General features: G+C 39.8%; 1 protein-coding gene across 5 annotated transcripts in view; it reads left to right on the plus strand.

The window, feature by feature from the left end:
- Nucleotides 1-3,056: 3,056 nt before the first annotated feature.
- myt1la (myelin transcription factor 1-like, a) overlaps nt 3,057-16,756 on the plus strand; it is a 73,671-nt gene continuing 59,971 nt past the window's right edge. For all 5 annotated transcript variants that reach the window (XM_044377311.1, XM_044377314.1, XM_044377313.1 and 2 more), the window contains exon 1: nt 3,057-3,250. The gene's annotated coding sequence lies outside the window, so the exon portion shown is untranslated. The remainder of the gene's footprint in view (nt 3,251-16,756) is intronic.

The following is a 16,756-nucleotide window of genomic DNA, read 5'->3' on the forward strand; positions in this document are numbered from 1 at the left end:
AGTTTCCTCAACATTGCCCACATTTAATAATATTTTGTTTTTATTTTTTTACATTTTTCCAGCTCATGTCTGTCATGTGTTGGGGGTCTAGCATTATGCACTGCCGTCAGCCACACTTTCCTTCATGATGTTACCAAAGTCAGAATTTTGAAATCCTACACATAGGAGCTTTAAAACTGTGAGAAAATGGAAATGTCACATTTCTGCAAAGAGAATATACATCAAAGTTTAAAAAATATGTTTCAGTTTATATCTACAACATCTAGTTTTAATATTTAATCAAATCATCATCTTCAACCTTCGCTGATTGCTGCTGGACATATCTGACAGAGTTGAAATCGATTCCAGACTCAGATCTTGAAGTGAAAACTACCAAAAGAAGCAGAGATAGAGAGACATAGACAGACAGTAAGAGAGAGACCTGTGTGTTTCTCCTCTCAGTCTCTATGTTTTATTGAAGGGAGAGTCTAACTAGGTCAGTCTGCTCAAACCAAGCTCGCTCTGCTGCTCTCTCTCTCTCTGTCTCTGTGTCCTTAGTTCACTCTGGTCTGCTGTCAGAGCTGAGAGACGACGGAGGGAAGAAGAGATTGAGGAGAGATGTGGTGGAGGACAGGAGAGGAGGGATGGGAAAGGAGGAAGAAAGATGAATGGATGGAGAAATGTAAAGTGGGAAGAGTTGGGGGGGGGGGGTACAGTAAGGATGAGGAGAGGAGGAAGTAATCAATGGAAGAAGGGAAGGTAAGAGTGGAGGAAAGGATGTAAGGAGGGAAAAATTGGGAAAAATTGAGATAAAGAGGAGAAAGATCAAGAAAGACCCTGCTTTGGATCTCTAAAGAAAGCATGTCAATTAAACAATCTTCCTCCCATCATCATCATCTTCCTCCCATCATCAACCGAGACTTTCTCTGTTCTCCAACCACTGTGCTGGTCACGTTGATGAAAAGGTTTTCTTCATTTGCTTGTGTTTTCTTTATTGCAGTTCTTGTTGCAGCGTGTTGAGCTCTCAGGGCCACCGTATATTAGAAATGTCCCATCGAGGCCGATCCAGGCATAGCTTGAGAAATTAAGCTAACATGTCTCTCCGTGATTGTTCTCTCCAGTTGTTGTCGTCACCACCACAGAAGGCCGCCCCTCAATTCATCTGATTGGACCACGGCAAAAAATGCAAATTGTGTCAGATGATGTTCTGTTTTTCAACTCGAGGCGTTCAGGGCGCTCCTGCAAAAACGCAAGGCGCATAGAGCAGAAAAACCAAAAGCAGCAAAAAGCTTCACTCTCATTGAAAACAATTACAAACAGTCGCGCCAGACTGCTAAAAAGCACTTTGTCTGATCGGGGCCTAAAGCGCCACCTACAGCTGCTCCAACTGACTCCCATTCAAAAAGCCTCAACTCCTCTCTAGAAACACTAAGTCAATCCTCTAATAAGTGTGCAGGTGGTCACTGACAGCTGTGATTGACAGTCGGCTCACCCGCCGCTCTGCCCGGCTTCGCAACTTGCGTTGAGTTGGATTATGATACGTGTCCTGTTAGCATAATTTAGCTAAAGTAGCTAGCGTTAGCCCAGGTGCTCCCAGTAAGCTAGCGTTAGCTTGGTAGCGGAGCGTGTTTCCAGAGAGTGAAAGGCAACACCCCGCACTCCTTATTTGGAAGATCCTGGCTCCAAACAGAAAAGATGGCGCCGACTATAAGCTGCAACTCTGGATGTCAAACCAGCTCCATTGCAAACCAACAGGTGATGTCACACATCGCTATGTCCATCTTTATGTAAAGGCTATGGTTGAAACGTTAATAAAAACTTGCAAATGTCATTGTACCAACAGCCTCTCCTTTCTCTTCTCTATATTAGAGGGACAAAGTATGTTGTTTGTTCATTCACTCCACATCAACACATGCAACTGTTTTCTGATCTGGCGCCTGGCGGCAGTAATCAGCAGGACAAAACTGTTGAAAAATTAACAGGTTATAACATATAACAACACTACGGTTATGGTCTGCTTAGGTTCAGGGAAACATTGAACATGTTGTTATAGGGGATGATCATAGTTTTTAAAACTCAGTGTGGACTCACAGTTGGAAACGGGAAACGATGTGATCTCCAGTGACAAAATCGAGTGTTTTGTTGACGTATCCATCCATCCCGAAGTCACCTGATTTCCTCCGTTGCTCCCATAATAATCAGGCTACTAACTTACAGCTGCTGGAGCGCTTCTGTCATGTGAATGAATTTAAACATAAACATTTGCATAAACTGCATAAATAACGGATCCTGTCATTTCCTGTCAGACAGTCTCCAACCAACTGGGGTTAGATGTGTACAAGTTATTATAATTAATGTCTTACTACTAATCTATAAAGCATATAAAAAGAGTGTAATACAAGGCTACTATTACTAATAAAAATAATAAAGTTGTTGAGTCAAACTTCTTTGTTCCCACAGAGCTCAACAAAGAGAATTACACACTGATGCATTTCAATGCCTATAGTGTGTGTGTGTGTGTGTGTGTGTGTGTGTGTGTGATCTGGTCTGCGGGGTGGAAAATCAAAACAACACCCAGAGACTGACTGCAGGGCCGCCACACACACACACACACACACACACACACACACACACACACACACACACACACACACACACACTCTGAGTCTACACGCTTGGAATTAATTCAGAGGAAAGAGGGGATGCATTGCCATCCTTGGAGCCTGCATGCGCGCCCCCGCTGCCTCTCCATCGGGCGCGTCGCAGGATTTGCGTAAAGAAAAGAGAGGAAGAGGAAGAGGAGGAAGAAAAGAGAGATAGATAGAGAAAGAGAGAGAGAGAGAGAGAGAGAGAGAGAGAGAGAGAGAGGTAAACCCGCCGAATTCTTCTTCTTCTTCTGCTGCTGCTGCTGCAGTGTCTGATTCTCCCTCTACCACCTTCATCATCATCATCCTCTGCTCCCTCCTGTCTGTCTGTCTGGGTCCCCCCCCCTCCTCCTCCTCCTCCTCCTCCTCCATCCTCCCTCCTCCCTCCTCCCTCCTCTCTATCCTCCTCCCTCCTCTCTCCTCCTCCTCCTCCTCCTCCATCTCTCGCTCCGCCAGTGAAGGCATGGCCAGCGACAAAAGAGAGCGAGAAGGGTAGAGAGACCTTGATAGAGACCCGAAAGAGAGTGAAGAGTGAAGGAGGCTGCAGACTTTCCAACCAGAGAGGAAGAGGAGAGAGGAGGAAGAAGAGACAGAGAGATAGAGGAGTCTCCATCTTCGCCATTTCAGTATGTTTCTCTCTTGCTGTTTTTTTTTTTCTATTATATTCCTATAATATCCGGAGGGCTCTGACGTGCTGTATGCGCCTCTTTATGCGCCTCCGCAGCTGCGATACATCTATTATATTCCTTTAATATTCCTACAGTGTGTCAGTCATGCTTCTGTTGTTTTCGGGGGGCTCAGTTTCGGTGACAGTCTTCTATTATGTTCCCCTATAACAATCCTGAGCTGTGACAGCGTTTCCGTGCCGCTCTTTATGCGCCTTTACAGGGACAATGTATGCTGTGGTGCCTCCTGTATGTTCATATATCACTCCTATAGTGTGTGTCACGCTTTTGTTGTTTCAAGGAGGAGTTTTTGGTGACAATTATCCATCATATTTTTTTAATATTATGTCACTACGCAGCGTTTCCCGTGCTGTTTTTCTATTTTTTATATGATTTCCGTAAACAGTATTTTTTGCTGCGACTTGTATAGTTTAATAGGTTGTCTGTGTATTCCTATAATATTCCCATGATACTCCTTTACTAGGCTGTTTGTGCTGCTCAGTAGCGAGCCTGTAGTGACCTTATGCAACCTTTTGATTATGTTTATTCTCATGTTTCATTATGATAATTGTATATAATGTCAGTATTATTACTCTGATAGCTCAGCGCTCTATAATATCCTATTTCTATAATGTTCCTACAGGGTGCTATGAGGCTCTTATTGTTCTCTATAGTGAGTGCGTGTATAGGATCTGATAATCCAGGCTGTATGCTATTTTATATTCCTACAGGGTGTCAGTGTTCCTATATTATTCACTGGCAACCTTATGGCACCTTTTTATTAAGTTTATTCCCTCTGTTTTCACTGCAACGTGTATTATATACATACATAGCATCTCTATCGGTATCTTAGTGTCATGATATCCTTGTAATGTTTCTATGACTGTCCTGAAACAACAGTCAGGAGCCCAGATGAACAGGTAAATATAGTTTTTTCTTGCTGTAATCATTCCTCCTGTTCGTACTGACTAATAGAAGATAATGCGCTTTTAATGTAAGTGATGGGGGACAAAATCCACAGTCCTCCTTCTGTGCAAGAATGTATTTAAAAGTTTATCCGAAGCTAATATGAAGCTTCAGCGTCCAAATGAGTCAAATCAAGTAGATATCTTTCAATGTTACAGTCTTTTTATTGCCAAAGTCCCTCTTTTTGTTACTATACTTCCACCGCAGCTCAACAGGGAAACACTGTCCGAGGAAACACAAAGAGGGAATTTGATGCTAAAAAAGACTGTAAATGTGGCAGATATCCACTTGATATGACTAACTCAGACTGCTGAAGCCTCATATAAGCTTCGGATAATCTTTTTAATGCATTTTTGTGCAAAATGACTGTGGATTTTGGCCTCCATCACTTACATTGAAAGCGCATTTTGAAGGGGATCTTTTAATAGCCAGTATGAACAGGAGGAATGATTACAGCGAGGAAAAAAAAAAAACCTCCTTCACTGTTCATATGGGCACCCGGCTGTTGTTTTAAGAGACACTTGAAAAATTGTGAAACTATCCTTTAAGCACGACGTTAGCACAATATTTCTACTGGAGTAAAATCATCAGTAAAGTAACAACACTGAAGTATCTGTGAATTAAACTAGAATAACTACAAGTATTTCATATTTTGAACTACAGATTCCTCATCATATCATGTTTAGAGAGTGTTTGTCTACTTTTGTTTCACTCCTCAGGTGTACATGTCAGTTTCTACTCTTCATATTGCTGTCGATTGTTGTCCTGCTGTACGTAAAGCCTGTTTATTGCTGTGTGCGACTACCTGAGACTATATTGTGCACTAGATGTTGGGTTAAAGGTGCCTCAGAAGCTTTAGGCTACAGTATATATATGATATATAATATGTCATGTTGTTTAGGATGTTGGGGTGAAATCAAACTTAAAGGATATAGTTGGCAATTTTCTATATTTTTCTTATTGTCAACAAATCTCATGTGGAAAAGCAAACCAACAATGAACTGATCTACTGACAAGTATTGTGTGTGTATCTAAAGCCTGATATAACTTATTCCTCTGTGCTGTAGACTTCTGTTGTCATCCAAAAACTATTATGAGCCACACTGGGTGACATGTTTCTTCATTATAAAGAGTTTAGGCATGTTAGTTTCTTTATAAATGGCTCCAAAGACTGATAACAGCGTTAACATCATATTTTCAGTCTCCGGAGAGTAGTTCTGTGTCAGGAAGAGGCCACTGAGCATGTGCAGGAATGTTGACATCGCTCTGCTAGCTTGTTGTGCTACATATCACAAAGTTTTTACTAAACTTCTTTACAACATCTGTCTTAAGAGTCTGATCAATACGACAAAAGAAAGGTGATTATTTACTGTAAAGAGATGCAGCCGCCGTGACCTCTTCCTGACACACAAATACTTTCCAGAGTGAAAACATGACGTCGCTGTTATTCGTCTTTGGAGCCGTTTCTAAACGAACTAACGTGATCAAACTCTTCATAATGAAGGAACATGTCTCCCAGTGCGGCGGTGTGACTCATTAATGTGTTTTTAATAGTTTGTGGACAACAACGGAGGTCTACGGCACAGAGGAATAAGTTATATCAGGCTTTAGATGCACACACAATACCTGTAAGTAGATCAGGTCATTGCTGGTTTGTCTCTGCACATGAGATTAGTTGACAATAAGAAAAATATAGAAAACCACCAGAAATATCCTTTAAAATCACTAAGTTAGCCACTCAGTTTTGACTCGTTTTCCAATATTCAGTAATACTTCTTCAATTAACTCAAACATCTTGAGAAAGGCGGAGATCCGATCTGGTTTTGAAGGTTTATTAACATCCATATCCCATCAGGTATTCAATCTACATCAATTTACAAATTCCCCTGAGCGTCTGTCAAAAGGGAGCATTTGAAAATATCCAACCTGTCATCATTCTCTTTATATGATCAGCGTTAAACGTCGTTATATATTGTTAATGAGTTTAGCTAACTCGCTCCTAGTCTTTTCATTCTGTGGGGTTTTTTTCTCACTAACTGCACAGGCTCAGGAATCCAATATACATATATTTGGAAGCAATAACCCATTATCCATGCATGAAATAAACCATCACAGTAACAATAAACAGAAGTATTGTAATAATTCAATTCAACGCACACAAGAAAAAGCTCAACTCTGATATTAATAGTCAAATTAGGCTCCTTCATACTCATCTGTGAGCTCTGAAGAAGGCAAAGTGTTTCTTCCTTATTTAGTAAAGAAAATGCTTTTCTCTCAGTCGACACTAGTTCCCTGTAGATTTTACAGTATGTTTCTCTTTTGTGAGTTAGAGACCTTAATGTACTTTTTGCATATGATAATTATTATGCAGTTTGGGATGAGTATGTGTATAATAATGAGATAAGACATAATCAACCTCACTGAGGAATATTATTCTAATAAAAGAAGGTTTTCTAACTGCATTTTACTTGAATGTAAACCTGATGTTTGCGAGCCTGCGAATTCCTCCCTGATGATGTTTTAAAACATCACACAACAGCGAGCTGAGAGGAAATTTCATCGTTTTGGGTTTAAAAACTTTTAACACCGATGACCGACGGCTTCACTCGAATTTGAACTTTCAGACTTAAGACTTGATCTCCAATTCAAAAGAGGAAGAATGTTGTCAGAAACTGCTGCATATTCAGAGTCGGAGTCAGAGTTCACACCGTCCTGCTTGTGCTGATGAGCCTTACAGCGGGATTTCTTTTAAACTGTCAGAGGTCCGTCTGCAAATAGAGAGTGATGGAGGGAAGAGAGAGAAGGAGGCTTGCTGTATGATGAGAGCTTGTATTGATACCTTTTGTAGGAAATTTTTGTTTTATTTCACGGGAAGCAAACTCCTGCTTATATTTGTGCATCTTGTCTTTTTATTGCTCAGTGGTACTTACTCTGTCTCGTTTTCAGGCGTTTTGTGATTTCCTGTCAATACGAGGTTTCGTTTTTTTGACCAAAACCTTCTGTCAACCTTCAATGAACCTACAGAGAATTATCAGCGACTCTGCAGCTGCAGAAAAAGCTCTAAAAAGCCACCAAACGGCAAACAGACACAGTTAGCTGTAGACTAGCTGGTGAACATAGTGGAGCGTTTAGCAGCTAAAGAGCCAGATATTTCCCTCAGGAGTTGGTGGAGACCAGAAACAGAGATAAAAGAGAGTGAATATTAGACTTATATTCAACAGATGGACAGAAACACAACTCCAAATGAATGATAATGTTGCTTCATGATTGCTGGATGTGGAAATAAAAGCAACTGTTTGCTAACAAGTTTGACATATCAACTTAAAAAGTGGTGATATGTCAGTGTCGGGGTTACAGTTTGTTTCTGATGCCCCCAAGTGGCAAAAAAAGTTAATGCAGGTTTAAGTATTATTAAAAGGTTACCAATAGTGCTCAATGTGCAAAATTACCTATTATAGTGTTACATAATTAAATGTTGGATAACTGATTTTAGCAGCATTTTAATGTTGTAGCTGTTATGATGAAGCAACTTTTAATTACTTTATATACTGATGGGTACTTTAATCTAAAACAATGGAGTTGGTAGCGAGCAAAAACAGAGCTAAAAGAAAGTGAATATTGGACTTATATTCACCAGATGGACAGAAATATGACTCCAAATGAATGATAATGTTGCTCCGTAACTACTGCATGTTTGCTAACAAGTTTGACATATCAACTTAAAAGCTGATGATATGTTAAGTTGTGGTCACTACTTGTTTCTGCTGCCCCCATGTGGCTAAAAAAAAAATCAGTTTAAGTGCTATTAAAGTAAAAACAGATTTAAAAAGTAAAATTTTCCTCAATACATATCAAAAAACAAAAACAGCGCTGTGTTCAAAAGCTACAAATATTTTTTTTACAAAAATCAAATACCTGTTTTTATGGTTCTGTATGTTTTTCTGTTATCATCCTTCAACTTGAATATGAGCTGAGTGACGTCTGATCTCTGACCCGCTCGCTGTCGGTTTATTATACAGACAGTGATGGAGGAAGTGAAGCAAACTCTCAGTGCTTCTAAACTCACTGGACTGTGCATCCACAACTCTGCCTCCTAGAAATAATGTGTATATACTAAATGGTTTTCCTAATTACATTGTGTTGGCAATCATTCACAGACAATGCTTTTGTTTTTTTTTTTTTTCGAACGGATGAAGTGCTACATTTATATACTGCTCCACAGTCGTAGAGAGGAGGTCGGGGATGCTGGATGGTGGGAGACTCAGGTTTGCAAGGCAACAAAAACACTTTAGTTAAGGTCAGTGAGAGATGATGGTTGCTGTTAAATTTCAATAAACACGTCATGTCTCGTGCTGCACTGCAGACTTTTCTCTGTGACCATTATCTTTCCTTAACTTTAAAGAGGACATATGCTTTTTCTGCTTTGCTGTTATTTATATACTGTTATGATATTGGATGTTAAACACGGTTAAAGTCAGAAACTTGAGGTTAACATATGAAGACATAGGCTTGTTTCAGACAGAGGCTGAACTGAGGGGCTGCATAAAGGGCCAGTATAACATACATAAAGAGTTTTTAACTGTAAATCATGCAAAGATATTCCAGTAGAGCCCCAGACTATAAACATAGAGCTGCCAGTGTTTAAACAAGTTAAATAACGCTGTAGCCTCCCGAATATGTTGTCACTGAACATTTTACTCATACATTACGTTTCCTGCTAAACTTATTTGCTGTTGCAATTTAGTCGTATATAAATGTAATTTCAAGGAAACAGGGTCGGTGGAGCGGTAACATATTATTTGACAGAAAGAGCCTAATAATGTCGGGAAGCATTCGTTCTAGTTTATTCTCAGTGTGGTCCGTCTGGTTCGGAGCAGAGCTGCGATGATTAGTTGATTTATTGATTAGTCGGAAACAGAAACTTAATGTTTAGATAACCGATTAATCGTTTTTAGTCAGTTTTTAAGAAAAAAAATCTCTGGTTTCAGCTTCTCAGATGTGAATATCTTCTAGTTTCTTTCACTTTCTTTGATATTAAATGAATATCTTTGGGTTGAGAACTGTTTGAGGACGTCACCGTGGGGTTTGGGAAATGGCGATGGACATTTTTCACACTTTCTGATATTCTATGGATCAAACAACTAAGTGATTAATCAAGATAATAATAATAATAATTAAAATAACAGCTGCAGCCCTAGTTTGGAGTGAACAAGTAGAGACAGAATAAAACAGTAATATTTCTCTTAGATCTGGATCTGGTTCTGTGTCTGAACCTCGGTAGATTCTTTCCCGGCTGTTTGATGTGTAAACCCCGAGACCAGGTGAACTCAGCTGGAGAGTAATGCTCTCTCCCTGCTCTCTGCAGAGACAGACGCAGAGCCGGTGATCGTTCATAGCCGCAGAAGAAAATAAACCTTCACCTTGGCTCCGTCGCCTGACACCGCCTGTGTGTGACAGAGGATATTAAACACAGCTTTAACTCACAGTCGACCGTCGTTCATACCTGACTGCAGGTTGCAGATAAGTTCTGAGGCGTCTCTGTTCACACCTGTAGGTCTGCTGCAGAATAATAGCAGGTATGATGCAATTCTGCTGAACTGAGCCGTTGTGTTTCAACGTCAGTGAAGGAAAGTCAGTTTTGGGGTCTTTTTTAACACAACAAGTCCTCCAAGTTATAAACGACCAAATACGTTGTTTGATCATGTGACTCCAGAACGACACATAGCAGCGTTTTCTAATCTGGCGCCTCTATCGGCATCAATCAACTGTTACACATCACTGTTAAAGAATAATGATGTTTTATGATGCCACCATTGTTGTCATGGCAACAATAATAATCACGAGGTTAAGGTTAGGGGGTCAGATGTCTATGAGTTGTTAACAGCTCCACCAAATAGTGATTTTTCCCTCTAAACTTCTCACATGCTTTCATTTCAATAAATGTTCAAATGATTCAATATTTCAGCAAAAAATCAAAGATTAGAGAAAAAGTCTAAAAAACTGAAAACAGATTTGTGTATCAGAACTTTGTTTTTTCTTCTTTCCTCTCCCATTAATCATCTCACGACCCCTCAGATTTATCTGCTGACCCTTTGGAGGGGCCCCGACCCCTAGGTTGGGAACCACTGGACTAAACTAGCTATAGCAATAGCAATACTTTAACTACAACAAGCTCATAACACTTATGTACTTTTACTGTAGCAGGGTTTTTCATGCAGGACTTTTACTTGTAATGGAGTATTTTTACTTTGCTGTACTGGTACTTTTACTTAAGTAAAGGATGTAAATACTTCTTCCAGTACTGAGAGTAACATTGAAAATCAGTTACGCAACAAAGTGCAGGTCTGAAAGAGGTTTAACAGACAGTGTTCCTCCACTGAGACCTCATCTGAACTACCTGTCTGTCTGCGTCTGTCTTGTTAAATCTGAGCTGTTGCCAAGACACCCATCAATCTGATGATCTAATTCTGATCAATGAAGGTCAGCACACACACACACACACACACACACACACACACACACACACATATACTGCTTCTCCTCTCAGACAGATTAATGTCATTCTGAGCTGTGCATGAAAAACTTTTTAAAATGTGCTCCATCTGCTATGACTTCTGACCTTTGACCTCCTCGTAGTCGGTTATGTCTTTCATCTCTATACTTGAAGGGTTTTCTACTGTCGATGTGACTGAGAGATAAAAGAAGAAAAAGCTTTCTATTCATAAAATGGGAGAAATTATCCGCCAGATCAACTCTGATTCAGATTTCAGTTGGAGGTTTTTTTTGTTCACACATTGACTGCGCACACACACACACACGCACACACACACACACATACACACACACACACACACAGACTCCTGCTGTTAATTCAAGCAGGAATAACGATTGCGGATCTCTGTTGCCACTGACGACCTGCCTCCGCTGCTTGTTACAGATCATTAAAGCTTCACTCTGACCACATCCAGCCCTCAACCTGTCAGTCACAGAGCCCCTCCCCCCTCTCCCCCCTCGCCCCCCCCCCCCCCCCCCTCGCTCTGCTCTGACAGGACGACAGAGGTGAATGATGGGAGGCGGCCGGTCCTCAACATGCAAAATGTCAACTTGATCGAAACAAGGCAACAGACGTAAACCGCTGGTTAAATAAACCAATTAGTTGCATCATTACCACGAAATCACACTTAGCTTGCACAGTCTCATTCAACTCACATAAGCAAAATTAGATCAGAATGGAGAGATAATTGATTATATTCTCACTCATGTAAGATTAGAGTTACTCTAAGCTGGTAATACTTATATATGCATGCAGGACTTTTACTATAATGGAGTATTTTTACTTCATATTGGCACTTTTACTGAAGCAAAGGCTCTGAGTAGGTCTTCTACCACTGAATACAGAGAAAAAACCCAAAAAATAAACTGCTGCAACTGTGTGAAGATACTCTCTGTAGAGGAGTTCCTGTTATGAGGGCGAATATCTTCTGACAGAAGTTAGTCCGAGGGCTGAAGAGGACTTTTATCTGTTCTGAAGTGCTGACACGACACCGCCGACCTGGTCATTGAGCCGGGGGTAGGAGGCTGGCCGGCGGTGCGTTTTGTGTGTCCTGGCGTGAAAATCTGCTGTGTTGCCCCTTCGCATTCTCGCATTTACAGAGTTTAGAGGGCGAACATGAAGTGTGCCAGAGTTCATTATCAGCAGTTAACCCTGCATGCAGGAGAGTTTTAGGCTTTTTTTTTTTTTTTTTTAAGTTCATGTTTGGAGTAGTAGTCTATTTATGGGAAATAGGAATGCAGGAAAATCCCAAACGCACTAAAGATAATACTGGCTGTTAAATAAAGAAGTTATTTTCTGCTTTTTGTTTTCTTGTTTATTAGGATTAGATGGTAAAAGGAAAACACATAGTTAGTTTTCCATTTGCAGGCACAAAAAAATGTTTTTACTTTTGATTTTTGAAGGGAACAAATGAAAAAAAAATACTTCATAGAGTTGGTTATAAAAGACAATATAAAAAAACACAAGTGCAAGAATGTAACTGAAGAATTCCTACATGCCTCCACTGTACATTAGTGTGCCAGCGTGTTATTGACTTCCACTGTAATGTCACCGACTCGTCTCGTCTTCACCGTCAATGATTCATTGACTTTTTTTTTTTTTTTTTTTTGCGTCTCGGCGTTCAGACGTCTGAATTCAGCTGTGAAGATCACAGTCAGCTGCTGCCGCTCGGGCTCCCTCTGCGATTGGTCAGAGGTTAATTGACGCGGCTAATCACCCGATCAGTCCAGTCTCCATGGAAACCAGGAGTCGGGCTGATGTACTGTACTGTACGGGAGGGAATTCACACCAGGCTCAGCAAACGGTACTGCAGTACAGTCTTTACATTAGTGTGTCAGTGACTCACCTTTAAAATTCACTGTGTTTTTGTTAGCAACTGATAAGCTAACATGCTGTGTGATATTCAGTATTTGTATGCACATATAGTAGTTTTCAGTAATACAGTGTAAAAATACTCCATTAGGAGGAAAAGTCATATTTCCAGCATGTTTTATATGTTATTTTTCACAGTTTGAGGTTTGACTGCTGCTCTTTTAATGATATCATCTCCTTGTGCCGCGTTTCTTCTGAAATGGTTTAATGGTTCAGACTGGAGAACGCCACCAAGTGAAGGAAAGTCAGTTTTTGGGTCTTTGTATTTTTAACACAACAAGTCCTCCAAGTTAAACAACCAAATACGTTGTTTGATCATGTGACTCCAGAATGACACATAGCAGCGTTTTCTAATCTGGTGCCTCTATCGATTGTAATCAACTGTTACACATCACTGTTAAAAAATAAAATATGTTTTATGATGCCACCATTGTCGTCATGGCAACAATAATAACCACAGGGTTAAGGTTAGGGGGCGATCCTAGTTATGCTTTTTAAAAGGGGTCACATTTCACATGTCTATGAGTTGTTAACAGCTCCACCAAATAGTGATTTTTCCCTCTAAACTTCTCACATGCTTTCATTTCAATAAATGTTCAAATGATCCAATATTTCAGCAAAAAATCAAAGATTAGAGAAAAAGTCCAAAAACTGAAAACAGATTTGTGTATCAGAACTTTGTTTTTTCTTCTTTCCTCTCCCATTAATCATCTCACGACCCCTCAGATTTATCTACTGACCCTTTGGAGGGGCCCCGACCCCTAGATTGGGAACCACTGGACTAAACTAGCTAACTGTATATAAAGTAGTGTAAACTAGCTCCACCTCCAGCAGCTACAACAGTAACATGCTGCTCTAACACTGATGCTTCACTATTAATAATCTAATGATGTCATATATAATAATATATCAGTCAGAGGGACCAAACCACTACTTTTACTGCAATACTGTAACTACATCAAGCTCATAATACTTATGTACTTTTACTGCAATAGTTTAACTACATCAAGCTCATAATACTTATGTACTTTTACTGCAATACTTTAACTACATCAAGCTCATAATACTGATGTACTTTTACTGCAATACTTTAACTTTGCTTAACCTTGCTAATGACAATTCTAAAATGCTAATGTCTACCAGATAATGTTTACCATGTTCACCAGCTTATTTTAGCATGTTAGCAAATTAGCACTAAACACAAAGTAAAGCTGAGGTTTATGGGATAAATAATAATAAATATTAATGTCATTAATATTGTGGGTATTTTGTTAAAGACCTGCGGAGCCCAGGAGGAACCATGGAGAAAACAATATTTGTGCTCTTGATCTAATGTAATTCACCCTCGTGCCATCCTCTCATCCGGTGTACACCCTCATTATAGATCACTCGGGATTTAATACGGTTTCATTTTGATCTTACTCTAAGATATGTGGATATACTTTAAGCACAACACTGTGTTATCTCTGATCCCTTATTTAAAAAAAAAAAAAAAAGTCTTTTTATCAGACAATTTTCACCATAAACACTTTCATGCTCCTGCAGATGTGATCCAGTTCATAAAAACTCAGCTTCAAGGTCGAGTAGTTCAGGTTGTGGATATGGATGTATTATATTATATACAGTATATGTATTATGTATTATATTCTCTGGTTGTGGAGTTTGGATCAGTGGCTGATGTTACAAAGAAACAGCGTCTTTGTCGCTTCAAACTTGTGGCTGAATAGTTAAATCGAGAGCATGAAGTATAAACCTAATGATTGTGCAGTTTATGTCCAAAACAACATAAATCCTCCCTTCATGTAGAGACAGACAGACAGACCTGAAGCAGCGCTGCGCCTCCTTCTCTCTCCGTCTCCGTCTCTCTCTCTCTCTCTCTCTCTGTGTTCGGTTGTGTTGTTTGGTTTGTGCGCTGCGGCGTCACATCACACACCAGGTGTTTCTGTTTGTTGGGTTTGATAAAAGTTCTCTGCTGTAATAAAACACCGAGCTGCTGTCTGGCTCCACCGCAAACACACACACATGCACACACACACACACACACACACACACACACCTCACCTGGCTGCTGTGTATGTGTGTTTATTTGGGCTCACAAACATTTGTCTGGGACTGTTTGTATTTGTGTGTGGATATGTGTGTGTGTGTGTGTGTATCTCACTCTCCAGCCATGAAACCGGAGCCTTTTTAGGAATATATGACTCATTTTCAGTGAGAAAGTGACTGGACTTAAATTCATCAGGTGACCAGAAACTGCTGGATGAAACGATGTGAAGTAAAAATCCTACACACACATTTATCTTTTTTTATTTAATGACCGGGAGCTGCTTCATTCTTGGCCAAAGAAGAAATAATACTCTCTCTCTCTCTGTTTGGTTTTAGCTCAAGTCAACAACAGTTTAATTACTATTCTAAATCAGTACTCAACCGCAGGTAACCACAGCAACAGTACTGATGCTTTAAAGGCTCCATTAGCGGATAACTAACTGGCGAAACTCACCTGAACAGTTAAACTGACTACAAACCCACTTTAAACATGGAGGAGCATTTAAACACAGCCTGGTAAGTGGACATGATAGATGCACAATAATACTCTTTTACAGGTGTCTTCATATAAAAATGAATTGACTTGACAGCAGAAACTCCACCTTGTTCATCAGGAGCATGAATTCAGTTAGTTATAACAGCACATCACTAAATTAAAACCAGTTGTGTGTAGAGATTAGTTGTTACTAAATATGTTAATTGAATGCTATTCATACTAAAACACACATATTTCTCCAGGTATGCAGACAGAATTAAAAATAAATAAATAAATAGAAGTCACACCTACATTCAAAAAGGATCTTTTGGCCACTGAAACTGTTGTTACAGCCTGTGATGCTCATGGATGGATTTTTTTTTTAAGTAGCGTTTCTACCTTCATTGGACAGTTTCTAGTGAAGCGGCAGACAGGAAACAAAGGGGGTGAGAGAGAGAGAGAGAGATGGGTATGTGGTCCAATGGTTCCTGGCTGGAATCGAACCAGTGACATTGAGGTTACATGGCACGCACAGTAATCATTCAGCTGCTAATGGATGTACTATAGGAACTGGATACTGGACCAAGAGATGCAGTGGCACCATAGAGAGAAGTGACACAGGTACATTGTGTACATTTCTACACTTTTAAGTCAAACATCTGCTTTTCTGTTAGTCCACATGTCTGTGTGTGTGTGTGTGATGGTATAAGATTTGTACTTGTGTGTGTGTGTGTGTGTGTATACATGCTTGTGTTTTGTGTGTGTATGTGTGTGATTCAGTATAGGAGCTCTGCATCATATCGTACCAGACAGGCAGAGTGTCGGACTGAATACTAAACAGCAGGAAGCTCCTCTTCACACAGCGCCGATTCAGCCATATAGGACACTGTGACACACACACACAACCACACACACACACACGCACACACACACACACACACACACACACACACCCCAATGAACAACCAAGCTTTTTTAAATTATTTTTTACTTCATTAATTCATGTTAGTGTTTCACAACACCAAAATAAATATATATTTCTGAAAGTCAGCATGATGCTCACAACATTAGTACATTAATATTGATATAGTATTATTATACCATTATCCAACATAAACGTGTACACCCACACACATATGTTTGTACCTCTCTCATTGTGAGGACCATCATTAACATAATACAACACTGAGCCCCCAACTCTAACCGAAACCTTATTATAAGCTTAAATCTATAACCAAGTCTGAACCCTCAAATATCATTACTTCCAAAAATATCCAGACTTCCCAAAAATGTCTTCATTTGAAAAAAAAAAGTTCAGCAAATATTAGTCTGCACATGCAGGTGCTGCGGAAATAAAAAAAAATATGCAAAAGAAGGAAGGAGTATCCGCTCACTGCTCAGTTGATCCCAAATCTTCGTGGCAGTGTTTCGATTTAAAACATTGTTTTTCTCACTTTTAAAGATGTCATGATTTTGGAAAAACATCCTCACTTTCCAAAAAATGTCCCGACTTTCCTAAACTGTCCACACATTCCATTAATGTCATACATGTCCA

Source organism: Thunnus albacares, chromosome 16, assembly GCF_914725855.1.
Source record: "Thunnus albacares chromosome 16, fThuAlb1.1, whole genome shotgun sequence".
Lineage (NCBI taxonomy): Eukaryota > Metazoa > Chordata > Actinopteri > Scombriformes > Scombridae > Thunnus > Thunnus albacares.